This window comes from Condylura cristata, unplaced genomic scaffold, assembly GCF_000260355.1.
Source record: "Condylura cristata isolate star-nosed mole 26May11 unplaced genomic scaffold, ConCri1.0 scaffold00026, whole genome shotgun sequence".
NCBI classification, from domain to species: Eukaryota; Metazoa; Chordata; class Mammalia; order Eulipotyphla; family Talpidae; genus Condylura; species Condylura cristata.
This window is the reverse complement of record NW_004567127.1, coordinates 15,385,602-15,405,094: the sequence shown is the minus strand read 5'-3', so window position 1 is coordinate 15,405,094 and position 19,493 is coordinate 15,385,602. Positions and strand designations below refer to the sequence as shown.

The following is a 19,493-nucleotide window of genomic DNA, read 5'->3' as shown; positions in this document are numbered from 1 at the left end:
TTTAACCCGTTGCGCCAACAGGGAGGGCCAGAGTCTGAATTTTTTAATGTACAATTCAACATATTCATCTCAACATATGGTCTTTAATTGCTAATAGCTCTGACAGCCCATAGTGCACTGCCAGAGGGCTTCTGAAAATAAGCATGGTATTCTTTTTCTTAGTAAAAATGTACTCCGTTGGTACTCACAATTGACAAGGCATTTTACTAAGTGTTTTCTCATGGGTTATTTCATTCACTTCCAATAACTATTATTAGTTCTGTTTTAGAGATGAAAAAAAACTAGGGCTTAGAGGTGTTAAATCATCATCATTTAGTTGGTGAAGAGCAAAGTCAGAATTTTCTGACCACCATTCTGAATTTAAAACTTCACATTCAATCATTATACCCTACTTTCTCCTATTGGGGGATTTTTAAATAATATTGTGAAGAAGAATGTTTTATGTAAAACATCCAAATGAATAAGTAACATTTTATATATATATATTTTTTTAAAGATTTATTTATTTGTGTATACAGAACTGGGGTACAGGCCAGAGGCTCAGGGGCGGCGAGAGGCTTCACCAGAGACAGAGTGGGGAACAGAACAGGCAGATCAACGAAATACACTGCTGAGGGGAGCAGCGGGCGGGTCAGGAGAGGTCTGCCACGCCATGTGGTCACCTCCGGGGCAGGTGGGAATCGAACTCATGCGGAAGCGGCTTTTAGATTCTCAGTGCTGTGCTTTAACCCGCTGCGCCACCAGGGAGGGCCAGTAACATTTTATATTTTATCTCACTTTTATATTACACCTCAAAATAGAATGTAGTCAAATAAGCATCACTGTAATTCTGAGATAAAATGAATATATTATAATTACTACATTATATTATATTGTGATAAAATGTTTTAACATTATTTTAATACTATACAAAATTAACTTATTTCACCATATTACCAAGTTGAAAGTTTCTACATATTAATCACTAAAATAGACACATAAAACTTTCACAATTATGCTGAATAGCAATTTCTTTTGTGAATTTAAAATGTGATGAATGTTCAAAAATAAATTCTGTTGAGTTTAACTTTATTTTTAAAAAGTTTTTTAAGCTTCCGATATCACTATATATTTACATATATAATATATATTTTTGTAGTAGATTTTGTCCCACCTAATGTTTCTTTCTCATTGAAATATTAGTGAAAAGGCAAAAGTCACTCACTTTCTCTCACACAAGCTGTTCATAATATTTTAATTACTAAGCATTAGCATCAAATACTTTTTAAAAGCTACTCAATCATCAATGATACTGACAAAATCAAGGTAAAATATGAGTCACTGATGTAGTAATCCAGATTGATTTTTAAAAACACTAAGAAAGAAAACATTTATGGAACATTTCTCTTTGAAATATCAATGAATGCCTAGTAATTGCATCAAATAACAGTGTAAGTCATGAAAAAGTCTTTGCTTAAGACTTTATAATCATCACGATGAAAACTGTCATATTTGAAATATGTTGATGTGAAAACTTTAAAAGTTGGTTTTCTAGGATGTGACTGAAACTTTATGCACTTTGTCTCTGTGTTGACTTTTAGATCAACCCATACCAGGTGCCTTTTGGATACCTTGTTGTTTAAGCCCAGTGGCAATACAGCAGCACAACCTAATAGTGTTGATCCCACAAACCAGTAGCATTTGGAAATTGTCATCACTGTTTCTAGTTTAAAATCTAAAGCTTAAGCAACCACATTAGCCAATTCACCTGAAAATTCCTACGTGATAATAGCATTGGATTCTCTTACCCAGACTTCTTAGATGTCTCCTTGCCTCACCCAGAACTTTAGGAGACCATTTGTCTCAACTTCCAAACTGTCTGGCTTCATTTTTTCAGTCTGAGCCTTACTTATTTCCTTAGTCTTCTATTTGGACAGAATTTCTGGAATGACACCTCTATGTGTTACAAACAGTTATCTCTGTTAAGCATTTGCAAGGTTGTGTGTTTTCCCCAACTTCACATTACTTCTGTACTAGTCACTTTGACTCTTTAGTTCCCCAATTCACTTTCAAACATTTAATGATCACATAATCATATCATTTATAGATTAAATATAAATATATTAAATATAAATATAAATATATATAAATATATAAATATAATCAAATATAGGTTTTTAAACCATTGCTTTATTTTAATATTGGTTTACAATTAATATTAATTAATTAATTAATTAATCCTTTAGTCCCCTTCTATAGTCTCACTTCCATACTCCAACCTCCTTCTATGGTAGCATCAACTTGACAGACTTCTAGGGATGGTTATTTATTTGTTATTGTCTGATTCTTTGTTTATATCCCACAAGTAAAACCATCTAGCACTTATCTTTCTCCTTCTGACCTAGATTGCTTAGCATTATAGTTGCACATGGTAAAAGGTCATCTTTTTTATACCTGAGTAGTACTCCATTGAATGCATACACACACACACACACATGTGTATACACATACATACACCATTTCTTCTTCTTTGGACACTTAGATTTTTTTCCATAGTTTGGATTCTGTAAATAGAGCTTCAATGAGCATAGGAATTAACATATTCCTTTGAATTAGTATTTTTGCCTCCTTTGGGTAGATACCTAGGAGAGGAAATGCTAAATCACACCGTAAATTTATTTATAAAATTTTAAATAAGCACCACACACATTCCCACCAACAGTATAAGAGATCTTCTTTTTCTCCATCATTACTAACACTTATGATTTCCGGTCTTTTTGATATATGGGTATGTGTAAGATGGTATCTCTAGTTGTGATTTGTATTGCCAGATGTTAAGTGATAAATGAGTATTTTTCATATGCCTCTGGTCTTCTTTATGTCATCTTTGGAGAAGTTCCTGATTAGTGCTTCTCATTTTTTGATTCATTGTTTACTTTCATTTTGTTGAGTGTATGGGTTATTATAGATATTGCATATGAGCCCTCTGTTAGAGCTATGATGTACAAATATTTTCTCCCATTCAGTAGGGTGTCTTTCTGTTTTAATGATAATTTCTTCCCTATACAAAAGCTTTTAGTCTGATATACTGCTATTGTTTATATTAATTTTTGTTTCTCTTGCTGTCAAAGGCAAATCCATAAATATTATCAGGGTTGCCAAATGTCATGCATTGCTTTGAATGTTTCCTCTATATTTTATGATTTCTGGTCTCACATCCAAGTCCTTATTCACTTGTGAGTCAATTTTTTTATTAAAACATGTTTGTGTCCCTGGAATAAACTCCACTTGAACATGATTATGATCCTTTCAATGCACTAGTGAACTTGGGTTGCCAAGATTTTTTTTTGCTAATGTTTGCATCTTTGTTCATCATGGATCTTGGTCTGTAGTTTTCTTTTTTTTGTTATATCTTTGCTTTCTTTTGGTATCAGAGTTATGTTAGCCTCATAAAATGTGTCTGCAAGCATTCCCTCACATTCAACATTTTGAAGTGATTGAGAAAGGAAGTTTGGTATTACTTTGGTCCTGGATTTTTATTTTGAGGGAGACTTTTCACACTTCATTACTGTTTCTATTGCCTTTCTTGTGTAGTCTGTTCAGGCTTTCTATCTCTTCCTTATTCAGTCTCAGAAGGCTGTATATTTCTAAAATATTTCCCATTTCTTTTTTTTTTTTAAGATTTATTTATTTATTCATACAGAACTGGGGTACAGGCCATAGATGCGGAGTGTGAGAAGATTCACCAGAGACAGAGTGGGGAGCAGAATAGGCAGATGATCAAAGTACACTGCTGAGGGGAGGCAGCAGGCGGGTCAGGAGAGGATCTCCTCCGGGGCAGGCGGGGATCGAACTCATGTGGCAGAAGTGGCTTAAGCTTCTTAGTGCAGTGCTTTAACCTGCTGAGTCACCCGGGAGGGCCCAAATTTTCCCATTTCTTATAGGTTAAAAAAACCTAGACAAAAAGTGGCCTCCCTGGTGGTGCAGGGGTAAGTCTAAGCATTATTAAGCTATCACCAGCCACTGCTGCACAAGTTTGATCCCTGGCCAAGGAGGTGACCCACATGGCACAGCAAGACCTCTCCTGTCTCACCTGCTGCTCCCCCTCAGCAGTGTATTTCAGTAGATTGACCTGTTCTGCTCTCTGCTATGTCTCTGGTGAATCCTTTCACTCCCCATACCTCTGGCTTACACCCCAGTCCTTGTATATATAACTAAATGAAATAAATCTTTAAAAATAAATAACTAAATAAAATAAACTTAGGCAAAAAGATTTCCATAGTATTCTCTTAAGATTCTCTCATCTCTCAGATGTCCATTATAATTTATCTTTTGTTTCTGATTCTACTTGCTAGCGTTTTCTCCCTTCTTCTGATGAGCCTATTAGTTTTGTATATTTTGTTGAATTTTTCAAAGAATCAGTTTTTTATTTAATTAATCATTTGAACTTTATCATTTAGTTTTGCTCTAATTTTATTACTTCCTTCCTCATACGACATTTGATTTTGTTTGCTCTTCTTTATCTAGTCCATTAGGTGAGAAGTAAGATCATTTAGTTAAGCATAACTCATTCTTGTTTCTTGATTGGGCCTGTGTTGCTGTTTACAGCTACTTAGTACCATGTTTGCACTGTCCCATTGATTTTTGATAGCTTGGGTATAAGTTCTGTTCACCTCCAGATATTCTGAAATTCCCTCTTTCAATTTCTCACTTGTCACTCATTGTTGTGAGGTTTTTGTCCTGCTTTTTTTTGGTACTTGATTCACCTTGGTGCAATTGTGAACAAAGATGTTTGATATGATTTCAATACTCGTGAATTTATTGACACATGTTTTTTGACCCAACATGCAAGCTTCCTGTAGAATGTTCCACTTACACTTGCAAAGAATGTATGCTTATTTGGGGGTGGATATTAAAAGGTGTTCAACACCCTAAAAATATCTAATAAATCCACATGGTCTAACTCCTCACAGAGGGAGATGAGTGAGAGAAAATACTCAAATAAAGGAAAATTTCCAATGTCTGAGAAAGAACTAGATAGACCAGTTCATTAAGCTAAAATAATATCTCATCATTTAAATATAATAAGACATCAACCAAGACACACAGTTATGAAACTACCAAGAGTTTAGCATGAAGAATATTAAAATTGTCTAGGGACTAGTAGCATATAACGTATGAAGATACTCCCATTAGGTTTGCGTCAGATTTCTCTGAAGAAACACCATGGGCAAAGAAAGAATGGGTGACAAATCTGAAATATGTAAAGATAAAGATTTCCATGTAAGAATACTATTCTGCTAGACTCTTCTTCACATATGAGGAAGGAATGAAGACCTTCATAGACAAAAAGAAGCTAAAACTATTTGCCAACATTGACCATACACTACAAGAAATGTTGAAAGTAGTTCTTCATGTAATATAAAGAGAAGAAAATCCAGTGGTTAATTGTTGAGCTTCCAGGCTCATTGAGTAAAGGTGTAAAAAGGGAACAGAAGAAGAAAAAGGAATGTGGGTAGACAAGCAGTACAGGTAGCCCATTGGACAACCTTTTAATTATATTCCCTGTCTAGCATTCTTCTGCATGTAAATGTGTGTATGCATTTCAAGCAGAATTTTTATATTTATTTATTTATGCATTCAGAACTGCGGTACAGACCAGAGGTACAGGAGCAGTGTGAGGATTCACCAGGGACAGAGTGGGGAACAGAACTGGCAGATCGACAAAGGATACTGCTGAGGGGAGCAGCAGGGGGACAGGAGAGGTCTGCTGTGCCATGTGGGTCACCTCCCTGGCCGCGGATCAAACTCGCACTGAAGCGGCTGCCGCGGGCTTCATGGTGCTGCGTTTTAACCCGTTGCGTTACCAGGGAGGGCCCAGAAATGATACTTTTTAACCTTTTGGTCAAAATCATTAACATATCATCATATCACAGAATTTCTGTGTATTAGAAATACTTAACAGCTCTGCAGTGCCTGCAATACATAGTGAAAAGTTGCGAGGATGGAGGTGTGCCAGGCTCTTGACAACCTGATCACATCCACAGCTTTTCCTATTGTGCGTGAACCATATCTAGACTCTGAAGAGGCTCTACACGCAGTGTCCCTGAGCTTTTTGTCTCTGCTTGGGTACCATAGCTTTCTCTTCTCTCCTTCCAAAACTTGCTCATGTTTTAAGAATCATTTGATAGCTCTATTAGAAATTTCTCTAGTGCCATTAAGCAGTGCTGTCTACTAAGATATCGGATAAGACACGGATTAATATGAATGTAGCGCCAAGTACTGTACTAGGAGATGAAGACATCAGCAAATCCCTGCCCCACCTCCCAGAAATTATAAACGATGTGATTTTAGCACATCGTGCTACAAATCAACGTCTTTTTGAATAGTCCTTTCTTTGAAGTTCTACAGTTTGTTTTTATGATTACACTAGTATAGAATACAGTCACACAATAAATAATAAATCAAAAGTTTTTGTCAAAGGCAAATTCAGGTTAATTCAGTTTGATAAACATCAGAACATTTAGACTATTTCAGTCCGGCATGTATATTTGGGTATAATATTAAAGTGGAAACCAGAAAAAATAATGAATGACAGACTTTATAAAAGTGAGTTGCTGACAGTGTATCTACATCTGAGTATATGTTGCATTAGTTCTAAATCTGAAGAGAAGATAAAAAATAGTCCCAGCACTCTAAACAACCTTTTCCTAGCTCTGACATCAAACCACATGCCAATTCTACTTTCACTTCCCTGGGATGAAATGTTCCTAGTATTTTATCTTTAAATGAAAGACATAGTCATCTTTGTAAGTGACAATACAAACCAAATTGATTTTGTATGGGGTTGCAATTATGACTTCTTTTGTTGTTTCCACTATCATTCTGATAATATTTCTAGGTAAAATCAGAATGTAAAAATGTGAATACCTAAAATTCTTCATGTATGTCTCCTCACAGAGTATATTGAGTTGAAAAGTTAGGGAAACACTCAAGTTTCTCTCAAAAGGAGAATTTTGAAGACTGGTTAATTTTATATTTAATATTTGCTTTCCTGGTGTTCAGATTTATTTTACTTCAGACTTTATTTTATCTGAAAAACTTTTTCAAATTTGCCTTAAAACTACTTAGCACATTTTTATTAACTTATCCAAGATAATCAGAATGCTTCTACTTGTGCAGAAGCAAATATATAGACACAGAATACATTTCTTCTTTTATGAAACTAAAATACTTGTTTTCTCCTCATTCCAATAGCAAATATTGCATAATTTCACCATATGGATTATTTATCCTCACAGTGCATATCTGTGTTTGAAAATTGTAAATGTTTCTAAATTATTATCTCTTCGCTCACTTATGTTTTTTCTCAGTTTCTTTTGCTGGTTTCCTTTCATCTTCCCAAACCCTAAACATGAGAACACCACAGCCTGTCTTCAGATTGCCTCTCTAGCCCTACATATTTGGTGAGCTCATTAAATCTCATAGTTTTAATCTACATACTCATCTACATACTCATGACACACATGTTTTATATCTCCTGCCTAGATTTTTGCTGAAACTCCATTCACAATTGCTGCCTATTCAACATATTTACTTGACACTAAAAGGTCTCTCAAAGTTAACATATCTAAATTGAAACTTCTGATTTTTACCCTTCCCCAAACTTAACTATTACGTGATTTTTCTTATCAAAAAAACTATGCTTTGACATTATAAAGTAGCAAATTACCCCCAACAGATCTTATTGGAAATTATAAAATTGAGATTACCGTGAATAAACATGCAAAAAAAACGAGTATACACACTTTACAGACCTAGAAGAGAATAGAGTTGAGAGCTGTTAAGCTAATAAAAATTCTTGTTATAGCCAGGATGGCTATGAAACCTTGATGCTATACTTCCTGAAGCTTGATCTGCTTTATGTTAGAAGCATGGGGACATGGCTGCTAAGATGATTTCCTTTGCTTCTTCAACTCCCCAAGTGCATTTTTTAAAAAAAAAAAAAAGACTTATATTTTTTTATTTATTTATGAATGCAAGAACTAGGGTAGAGGCCAGAGGTGGGAGGGAGGAAGGATTCACTGGAGACAGAGTGGGGGAAGAATAGGCATTTCTATGGAAATACACTGCTGAGGGCAGATGAGGAGAGGTCTGCTGCGCCATGTGGATCAGCTCCATGGCTGAGGCTCAAACTCATGCCACAGTGGCTGGCAATAGCTTGATAGTACTGAGAATTTAACCCCTGTGCCACTAGGGAGGTCCCTCAAGCATATTTTTAACAGCAGTATTTCCTTAAGTAAGTATTTTTTTTATTATTAAATGATTCATGAATCTGGCAGCATCCCATCTAGTAAATTGAAAAGGCCTGCAAAGAACTATACAAAATGCAAAGTTTTTATAGTCAAAAGTAGGCAGAGCAAGGTTATTAGCAAAGGAAAAGAGACATTATTTCAGGCAAAACACCTCCCTTAAGGGAAAGCAAGTAAGCCTTATCTTACAGATTATCTCACATATGCTGACCAGGAAACTCCAGAATTTTCCGTTTAAATTTCCCCTGTTGGGAGCGGCTGAAATTGTAATTAGTTTAAGCTATGTCTTAGTGGGACTTGGCATGACCACTCCATTTTGGGCCTGTTTTTATTTTACAGTCATTTCGCAAATATTAGAAACAAACTGTCTGCAAACAAAGTGTTTAATAAGCATTACAAATAAACTGTTTCCCCAAGTATATTGGGGAAAATGCCAAATTTAATATAATGAAGTATAATTCTGTGCCACCAAGTGAGAAGAAAATATGACACAATGTTAAAAGCATAGAGTTTTTGATCCATACTGCCCAGGAATGAAATCCTGCCCCTGTGGTTTACTAGCTATTTGATGTTGGGTAGTTATTTAACCTTTGCACATTCAGTCCCAATTTTAGAATTTAAAACTTTAATAGAAATTGCTCTGGACTTACAACTTCCTTTCATTTTGTGCTGCTTCCTACCAGACATTGCTCAGGGCCCACTCCACACACCATCTCTCAACCTGCATGGTTAGTGCACACCACCAAGGGCGAGTTTCCAAACATGAAACAGGTAAGGGGAGCAACAGTGATCACAAGGCAAGAAGGTTGGTATTGACACATCTATTATTCAAAGATGGTTCTGTTCCCATCAGGTAGTTTCAAACTTTGATGAAATAGGATACCAGTTACTAGTTTTTAAGTCAACTGTAAAGGTAGACTTCTAGCATTGTCCATTTAAACAGAAAGAGAAGACATGAGAATTGTAGGGGGTGGGGTTACTCAGGGAACACATAAAGGGGATTTCCAAATATGCGGGTTCTGGGAAGCCTTCCTGGAAGAAATAGCATCATCTTTTTATCTTCCAAACAGGTATACTGTATGGTTTATAGTAGGTACTGAAGTTTTTGGACTGATGGCTACACACACACACACACACACACACACACACACACACACAATCATGTCCTAAGCAATCATGTCCTTCAAAGAATTTACTTGGACATTTTAAATTGCAATCTGGCACTATAACCACTTAGTTTACAGGCCTATTAAATAGGAAATGCAGTGACTGGGCTAAGAAGGTTCAGTCCTGCAGTCTGTATTTTGGCCATCTGACCACTAAGAATGGCCTCTGCAGTGGTGGTCCTTTGGTGCATATTGCATACCCATTATTATCTTCACAGTCTGTGCCATTCTAAAAGCTCATCAACACACTTCTTCCAGAAGCTTCCTTTTCACCAATTTTCCATTATGATTCCTTCCAAGGCCTTACCATCAAACTAAAACAATTGAAACTACCCATGAATTAATAGTCACTTATTTCTGTCTATTTTCACTCTCCAGACTAAGGGGACAATCAAAAGTGGAAGTTCTGACCATTTGGAGGATTTTCCTTCTTTGCTGTCTGGGTTTGTCTTTGAGTGATGCTATAGATACAGCTCATGTTCAGGTGGTGCTGGCTGGCATAGTGTGAGGATCCACCTATAAGCTAGGCTCACGGTTTTTCTTTTCCGGTCAGCTAGTTGTAAGGACATTCCCAGGATTCCATTTTACAGGTTATATGCTGAAATCACCACTGGTACCAATTCTATTATGTTTGCAGTTCAGTCAGAAGTTAGAACCAGAGTCCTTTGAATGGGGAATATTTATTAACCAAGGGCTGAAACTAGGAAGAATTATTTAGTGAGAGTCAGAAAAACAATTCTAAATGAAATGGAAATACAAGGTATAAAATGTAAATACTATCCTTGAACTGAGAAAAAATCCCAAGGGCAAGCTTCCTTCCCTTTCAGGGCTTAAATCCAGATGTCTTTGGGCAAGTAACAACTTGAATTCCTGAATGGTTGAAAAATCAGTGAAGGACCTCATTGATGACACTAGGAAATCTTCCCTTAGGAAGCACTGTAATATAAAACGTATGAGGGCCTCCCTGGTGGCATAGGGGTTCAAGTCTCAGCACTTTCACTTTGACAGCCTGAGTTCAATGCCTGTCCAGGGAGGTGACCCACATATGGCACAACAGACCTCTCCCGTCTCACCTCTGCTCCCGTTAGCAGTATATTTCAGTGGGTCAGGCTGTTCTGCTCCTTACACACTTTCTGGTGAATCCTCTCACCCCCTGAACCTGTGTTCTATATCCCAGTTCTATGCATAAATAAATAAATATATCTTAAAAACATAAAACCTATTAGATGACAGGAGAAACTGTGGTACACTGTTCAAATCAAGACCTTGAGGAGTCCCCTCTTCAGGAGTTTGGCGCAGCTCAGTGTTGCTGTGTAAGGCACAGGCCAGGCGACAGCTGACCTCTAGTGACACTGGTGTCTGTCTTTGCCCGGAGCTGAGGAGAGTATATGTGGCATCACAACTTGGCCTGGGGGCAAGTTCATGATATTTGGGTCTCTCCATGTGCCACCATTTCTGTGCAAGGTTTGATATTGGGTCAAATACCATTAACAAAAATTATCTGTGTCCTGCAGGAAACTTATGGACAACGCAGAGAAACAACTCTTCACAGGATTCTGGTACAAGTCACAACAGAAAGAGAAAGAGGAAAACCCTTTCTCCTCCAGTGACCCTGCAGCTCCCCGCTGATGAGATTAAGCCAAGGAATAAGTGAGAAACATTGACAAGACACAACTCCATTATCACAGAACAGGCAACAGAGTCAGTGTGGAACAAAGTGCAAAATATTAACTGTCATTGCAGATAATTTGTTCTCTTTTATGTAATTTGTAGTTAGTTTTATTCTTTTTCAATGTGTTGAATAGGGGGCCTCCCTGGTGGCATAAGGGGTTAAGTCTCAGGACTATGAAGCTATCTGCAGCCACTGCTGCATGAGTTAGATCCCCTACAAGGGAGCTATAGCAGACCTCTCTGTTTCACTTGCTGCTCCCCTCAGCAGTGTATTTCAGTAGATCCACCTGTTCTGCTCCCCACTCTCTGGTGAATCCTTTCGCCCTTCTGTACCTTTGGCCCACAACCCAGCTCTTGTATGCATAAATGAATAAATCTTTTTTTTTTTTTAAGATTTATTTATTTGTACATACAGAACTGGGGTACAGGCCAGAGGCTCAGGGGCGGTGAGAGGCTTCACCAGAGACAGAGTGGGGAGCAGAACAGGCAGATCAACGAAGTTCACTGCTGAGGGGAGCAGCGGGCGGGTCAGGAGAGGTCTGCCACGCCATGTGGTCACCTCCGGGGCAGGCGGGAATCGAACTCATGCAGAAATGGCTTTAGCTTCTCAGTGCAGTGCTTTAACCCGCTGCGCCACCAGGGAGGGCCCATAAATGAATAAATCTTAAAAAAGAAAAAGAAAAACAAAAAACAGGGTTGGCCCAAAGCAAGACAGCTGAGCTCCAAAAGCTTTTCAGAAGTCTAAGGCACATTCTGGTGGAGACCCACTGAAAATGGACAGAAGGGGCCAGGCAAGTCTGGAAGGAAAGGAGAAAAATTAAAACCAAATCAAGATAAAGGCTGCCACTGTCAGTCTCACCACAGGTCTCTCATCTACATGTCTTTCAAGTTTCTCCTACAAGTCCAAAGCCAAGCAAGCAAGCAAGCACAGCTCTTCATGTGTCTCTTCTCTTCTTAAGTCTTCTAGAGTTTCTCCTCCCTGTTCAACTCCACCCACTTACAGGGTATGACAGGGAACCTGAAATTCCCCTTTTCCTGGGGATTACCTTTACAAGGTTCCACATGGGAAAGATAAACCCCTCAATGGACAGAAGAGGCACGTTGAGGTCTGCTGGGCTATGTGGGTTAACTCCCTGGTCAGGGATAGAATTTGTGCGGCAATAGCCGCTGGTAACTTCAAAGTGCTGAGACTTAACGCTTTGAGCCACCAAGGATGCCTCAGGGCCAGCCCTGTTTTGCTGGACATTTATTCATTAATAGGTGGGTAACCTTGGATGATTAATTGGAAACTATTTCAACTATATTCTTTTTCTCCTTTTTATTGCACATCATAGCATTTAAGTGGTTTTTTTCTACTGAAAGTCTTATGCACTAGAGGGTATTTTGTTGATGCAATGGATGGCAGAACCCATTTAAAGCAGCAGTTTGGGGGTCGCAGGGTACCCCTCCTTCTGCCCTGTAACAGCCTGACATAATCCAAAAGAGTTTTATTATTGAGTGAATCTTTTGCATTTTACACTTCCATTATTCCTTCCTGATCATTCAGACTTTTAGATTATTCAGGCCAATCCTCCCATTCCACCCTGAGGGCAGTCAGCATATCTGCACAAATGTTTAGTCTCATTCTCTTATGATTACTTTGTTTCTTGCACCTAGAAATAAATTACTTTCTAACAAGCTCAATCATGCATTTAAAGGTTGTTGTAATAGTTGGTCAAGGTTTGTAGTGGGAGGATTGTAGAATTATCTATTCTACAAACTTCAGGTTACAAGAATTCCCAAATATCCTTATAAATCTTCTTTTTTAAAAGATAAAATATATAACACTTGTTTCACTGAGCAGTAAATTAGTTATGCTTACACTTAATTTGGGCAAGATACTAAACATCTCTGCTTTCCATTTCTTCCATCTGGGAATGGCAGTAATAGCATCTACATATAAGGTATTTGCAAGATTTACATGAGTACATAAGTCCATAAATGTACTTACAAAATTATCTGATTCAAATTCAGCACCAATTAGCTATTCCCAATAACATTATTGATGAGTCAGTGGAAATAATGATGTTCTCTGGGCCTATAACAAATTCTGAAACACTATAAAGTTTTAAAGCAAAATATTACTACTTTTCCACACTTATGAAACCAGCAAGCCTTTGATTTGCTATGGGATTCTGGCAAGGATCAAATATTTAGGCATGGGACATCAGAATGGCCTGAAGAGTTCATTATGAAACAGTTACTATAATATATATTTTTAAAGATTTATTTATTTATGCATACAGAACTGGGATACAGGCCAGAGGTGCAGGGGTGGTGAGAGGATTCACCAGAGACAGAGTGGGGAGCAGAACAGGCTGACTGACGAAGTACACTGCTGAGGGGAGCAGCAGACGGGTCAGGAAGATCTGCCTCGCCATGTGGGTCTCCTCAGGGCTGGGGATCAAACTCATGCTGAAGTGGCTTTTAGCTTCTTAGTGCTGTGCTTTAACCTGTTATGCCACCAGGGAGGGCCAGTACTATAATATTTTAAAAATCATTAAATTGAATATGCCTTCAGCATACCATATGCTCATGGAAATGGAATATACGAAAATGGACCGACCCCAAAGAATTTTCTCTCCAAGTAGGAGTGATCATAGGCAGTACCACCTGAACAATTCCCTGCAGGGGAAAACTTTCAAAACCATTTTGCAGATGGTCCTTTATCATATGCTGGGATCATCTAGAAGAATACTGAAGAAGGAAAGGGGCATGAAAAAGAGAAATCCTCTCCAGAGTACATATCTCTCTGCGCACTATGCAGGAGGGATAGAATAGGATGAAAACTCTACATTGTCACACAGACAAGGGCTAGAGATTTGAGCTGATGTGATTGAGAAGAAACACCTAGGGGTAGCACCTGTGGTTAAGCAGGTTTGGGACAGTGTATATTATGGGCTTCTTGCATGGTCCTAGAATAAACGCACATTTGTATTCCATGGCAATGCTTTTCCAAAAGCCCACCTGGTGAATTTATATGATCAAATAGTAAGTTCTATTAGAATAATTGTTCTATAGATGCTAATGCTATTGCTCTCCCAGTTCTTGTTCCATGACCTCTCATGTCAAGCAGTCATGGTGTCCCTATACTCCGTGTGTTCATGGTTTGAATACACCCTGAATAGACTAGACACAACTTTTCTTGGAGGTGGAGAAGTTTACCTCCTGTACAGATAATCAAGGAAGAAGAATGTGAATATCCCACAGACTTCCTCTCTGGGTAAGAGCTGGAAGGGGCGGGATGGGGGGGTCCTCTCTGGTGGTGCAACAGAAGTCTTAGCACTATCAAGCTATCACCAGCCACTACAGCATGAGTTTGAACCCTGGCCAGAGAGTTGACCCACATGGTGCAGCAGGACTCTCCTGTCTTGCCCCCTGCTCCCCTGAGCAGTGTATTTCAGTCCATTCACCTGTTCTGCACCTCATTCTGTCTCTGGTGAATCCTCTCACTCCCTACACCTCTGGCCTGCATCCCTGCTCTTGTATGTCTTAATAAAAAGTTTAAAATTTTTTTAAAAAAGGGCTAGAAAGGTTTTGTTTGTTTGTTTGTTTGTTTGTTTTTTGTAAAGGACAGTAAAGAGAAGCTAAGTAAGTCTTGGTTGGATGTTGGGGATATTTGTCAGTACTACTCATCTGAATATGAGCAGAAATAGTGCCTTCTTCTCCAAACACCTCCTGTTCAAAAAATGGCAATTCAATTCCTCCCCTGGGGAGTGGGAGGGGCTTAGTATGTTAATGAGGCTGGTGTGAATTTCTGGTCCAGAAGGAAGCAAGTATGGATGCCATGGATTCTTGATGGACTAAGGGGCTGTTTAAACAGAATGGGGTTGGTTGCAAACTGGTTATCAAAATAAATTGTTTTATTAGACATTTTTACCCCTGAGTAAATCAAACTGGGAGTGGGGGTGGGAGAGTTTGTCAATGACATCACTGTCCTAGAGCAAATCAGAGGGGACTCAAAGTGCCCTTAAGGAGTTCATTTAACATTAATTGCTCAAAGAGTATGCTTTCAGTAAATCAGCCTAATACCCTAACCTCCTGCTGAGAGTCAACAATTGGGGGCCTTAATTAACTCTTTGCTTGCTGGATTCTGAGGCCTACAATTAAAGGCCTTAATTATTTGTTTCCTGGTTCTTTAAGGTCCTGGCTGGACAACTATGGTGGAAGGGATATGTGTCTGCATTGACTCAACAACATGGACTTTCCTCCCTTTTAAGGAGAACTGGTTCTCACAAGGCTAAGAGTTCAACTTGCTAAAGCAGCAACTGTCAGGGGCCTGCTTGCATTATGATCTGGAGGAACATGTAGTTTATCCTGAGACAGGCAGTCTGATAAGCACCCTGCAGGCTTCTACTGGCCAGAGACCCCAGACCAAATTCAATGACGGAGAAAACATCTGTTGACCAAGAAGAAAGACAATAATGAGAAAAAAACGACAGCTAGAAATGAAGCAAGAGATTTCAGCAATGCCTGTGGAAGCCAGAAGCCAGCAGTCCACCTAGACAGAATACATAAAGTAGCCTAAGAAACTACCTCATCAGTATCTCACTAAAAACCCCTTCCCCTGTGGGAGTTGTAATCTGCTCACCTTCCCTTGCTACATTCCTAACTTCTCTACATCACTCTGAGTTTTTTACTGACAATCCTTACTCTTCATTCTTTGAAGTTTAACCTTCTAAGAACTCATTTTGGGCAGATTGTGAACCTTCTGGTGTTTCAATACTTTGTGGAAAAGACACACTGGGTTTGTTCTTCTGCTTAGCAAACTTCTTCCAGCATGACCATCCATGAACTTACTAACTGGTTTATTTCCCATCATATTTTATACACAACATTATAAAAGGACAGTTAAAACATGTTCCAGAAAAAGGCACAAAGCCATTGGGCAATGCCTTTAGGGTGACATACCTTAGCAAGAATTCCACTAAAGGGCACCTTTAGACTTGGTTTTAGTCTCAGAAGGTCCCACTGGGAATGTGTGGTAGTGGGGGAAGAGGGAAAATTTTGGATAGATATATATTCTCCTTGTGGGTCTGCTAATCCTAAATGGCTTATCCAGCCTCCATTCTAAGAGCCCAACCCTATGAGGCACCTTTCACGTGAATTAAAAGCATAAAGCTAGGTCACCCTGGGAAGGGTATGCATCATGAGGTATGACCGGGAACACGGGGTGCAGTTGACTGATGTATAACGAAGGACCCCAGAAGCTGACCCAGTGGCATGCCCTATTGATAAGATTGAAATCCTGACTGGACGAGTCAGGGCTGTTCTACATACCAAACTATCAGCAGATGCACAGTTCCACCTTTTGCCCAGCTTCTTCTAATTCTCTCTTTCTTCTTCACTTTCTCACATGATTAATGCTGTATGATTAGTCTACAATAAAAAGGCCAGGATCCTGCATTATGTAGCCTGCTCCACAACTCCCTTTTCCTTGGTCAGTGTGGTGTTGCCCGATGCAACACTCAGGATCAAAAAAATATGCTACCTCTTTTATAATAAGAATAACCAGTAATCAATATGTAACAGGGTGGTCCCCAGGAAAAGGGGAGGTTCCAGGTTCCCTGCCCCACTCAAAGGAGGGTGGAGCTGAGCAGAGAAGAATCTGGAGAGGAGACTGAAGAGGAAGGAATCCGGATGGAGAGCCAGAAGGAGACCTGAGGGAGCCATATGGAGCAGAGAGACATGTAAAGAAGCAGCTCTTCTTCCTTAGCCCTGGACTAGTTGAAACAGATGTGGGTGAGAGACCTGTGGAGTGGTTGATTATGGCAGCGTTTATCTTGATTTTGCTTTTTTCTTCCTAAGGGCCATTTCTGACCCTTTTCTAAATGGGTCCCGGCCAGAAGGTGCTTTCGTCTTGTGGCAGCTTTCAGGCCTTGCTTTGGGCCAATCCCTTTTGGGTGGACTATTACCCACGAGGAAATGGGTAACTTCGGGTATTTGATTTAGAAACGATATTCTTTGTCTACTCTGTATGGCACACTCATTGTATTAAAGTTTCTTTCCATTAAAGGTCTTATATGTTTTGTCTTGATGTAGGGAATAGCAGAACTTATTTAAAGCAGGCAGGTTTGGGGGTTCGAGGTACCCCTCTCGCTGCCCTGTAACAAAGGAGCAGGAATGGGTGGGGCTCCTCTTGATATTATAACTGTACTTATTTGGATTCTGTTGGTTTAAAGGTGAGTGTACCCACATAATAATCTTCCACTAATGAACACAACCTGATCACACTTAATGGGAAACGGAGATTGTTAAGTGGCAATGTAAATTTTTCATGGCAATGAGTAAGCATTTTTGTAATTAAACTAAAAAAAGTAGTCCAAGAGTTACAAAATATTAACGGGATTACAGTGGAATTATAGGCAGAACAGACTGGAATCTGTATCAATAATGAGTAGCCTTGAATTTTTTCCCTTTGGGGGCTGTATTTCCAGGTGCTTGAGGCATCAATAAACTATATTCATCAGGAATGGGTGAAAAAGAAGGTGAGTAAAGAAACAAAATTACTACTTTAGGGTACTCAAGGATTTGATTTGTAGTAGGAATAACTTCATTTACCTTACCAGTATCAGTACAGTTTTTCCATGTCTAGAAAATTCTCCACATTAGTATCTCTGCGGACTTGGTGAAGTGGGCTTCACCAACTAAAATTATTAACCCAGAGAAACAGGAGTGCATGGCATTTTTGTGGGCATCAAAGCTGTGGTAGTTCTCCAAGGGGGTTGTGGTACCGATACTGATGCCCATAGCAGAGGCTCAGGCAATGGTGTCTGCACATGATTTCTGTGGCACAGTTTCCACTCTATCAAAGTGGTGTGGGCTTGGTTAGCTTTGCCCATTTTCTGGGCATGTTTCCTATGCTTTCTGGCATTTCTGTGAATCACATTATCCTTAAGAATTTCCTGGTTCAGATTACAGTTTGCAAACCTCAGCAAGAATGAATTTAGAAATGAAAACAGAATCTTTTAATAATTTGTATTCCTTATGGATCTCAGCAGAAAGCTTTTTAAAGTGAGTATACCTGATATTGTGTGGTATTAATACACACTGTGATCCCAAATCTTGAAAGGTTATACTTTACTAAGGAATGTAAAACATTCATCTGTAAGAAATACAGTCCATAAGATATAATAAAATGAATACTAAATTAGGAAATTTAAATTGGAAGGTCTTTCTCAAAGGGAGAGGACAAGAGCTAATTCCTGAAGGATGGGTCAGAGATGACATTTGGTACAAACCTTAAAGCATGGGAAGGAGACTCGCTATTCATGGGGTAGTTAGACCTCCAATTGAGGGAAACTACATTGAAGTACTGAAGAGAGAACTTATTCATGCCATAGTCTCTAAACAGGAATAGAGAAATTCTCTATTTCCTCAAAGATCTCATTTCCTCTCTCTCCATAGATAATATATCTCTATTTTTTTTATTTTTGAATTTTATTTTTTTTAATTAAGAATTTAAAAATCGGCTAAAAATTTTTCCAAGAGAGGCTCTTGAAATAAAATATTCTTTAGTCATCTCCCTAGTTACACAACCTTCACAGTCATTACTTCCAGGGCTGACGAGGGAAAAGAGCTGGGGTGAAGTGAGTAAGAAAACATGAAGATAGTTCAAGAATCTCTCAGTTTGCTTTCAACTAATATTATTTTTGGAATTTAGGGTTTTTTGTAGTTTTTAAGCATTGAACAACTAATTAGTTTGCATTGGCAGCACAAAGACTGAAGTTTATTTCTTGGTGGCAACGTCCAGTTACTGCTCTGTGCCCTCAATTCTGGATAAGATTTCTGTTCATTAACTTCAGGAAATCTTCCAGAAGTAAAGGTACATTTGAAAGTAGCTTTTAAATCTAACTCCGCTGGTTTAACTGTGAAATGACCACAGAGTCCAGTCACTGGGTCAAAAATCAATTTCCAAGCAACGGAGCTTTCTACGTCTTTTATTTTTGCATTAGCCTTTAGAAGACAGTCTGGAAACCCAAGAAGGAAAGGGACCATTAAAATACAGGAAATACAGTATTGGTATTTTCTCTTGGCGGAACGGATGGGGTCGGCTGCCTTGCCCCCGGCTGCCCCTGGGTCCCCTGAAGTTCAAGGGTCTCCACTGCTCCTTCCCAGACCCCCGTTCCCAGGAGACCCCCTCTCCGCAGCCCTCAAGCCAGGGCCAGGCTGGGGCGCGACGCCTTGCTCCTACCTTCTAGGGCCCCATTCTCCCCCCACCCCCAGGGGACAGTGTCCTTCCCTGCACCCCACCCGGAGCCCGGGAGCCCCACTCCCGCGTCTCCAGCAGGCCCAGGCCAGGTGGCGAGGAGCCGGCCCCGCGCTC

At 39.2% G+C, this 19,493-nt stretch overlaps 1 protein-coding gene across 4 annotated transcripts in view; it reads left to right on the top strand.

Moving 5' to 3' along the window:
• The window catches only part of SNX7 (sorting nexin 7), a 506,430-nt gene that overhangs the window by 402,716 nt on the left and 84,221 nt on the right, over nucleotides 1–19,493 (top strand). The window contains exon 5 of one of the 4 annotated variants that reach the window (XM_012730108.1): nucleotides 10,972–11,158. The exons of 1 other annotated variant lie outside the window; for it this stretch is intronic. The gene's annotated coding sequence lies outside the window, so the exon portion shown is untranslated. Of the gene's footprint in view, nucleotides 1–10,971; nucleotides 11,159–17,626; nucleotides 17,656–19,493 lie in introns of those variants that run through there. 2 more of the 4 variants (XM_012730109.1, XM_012730111.1) reach the window with 2 other exon arrangements.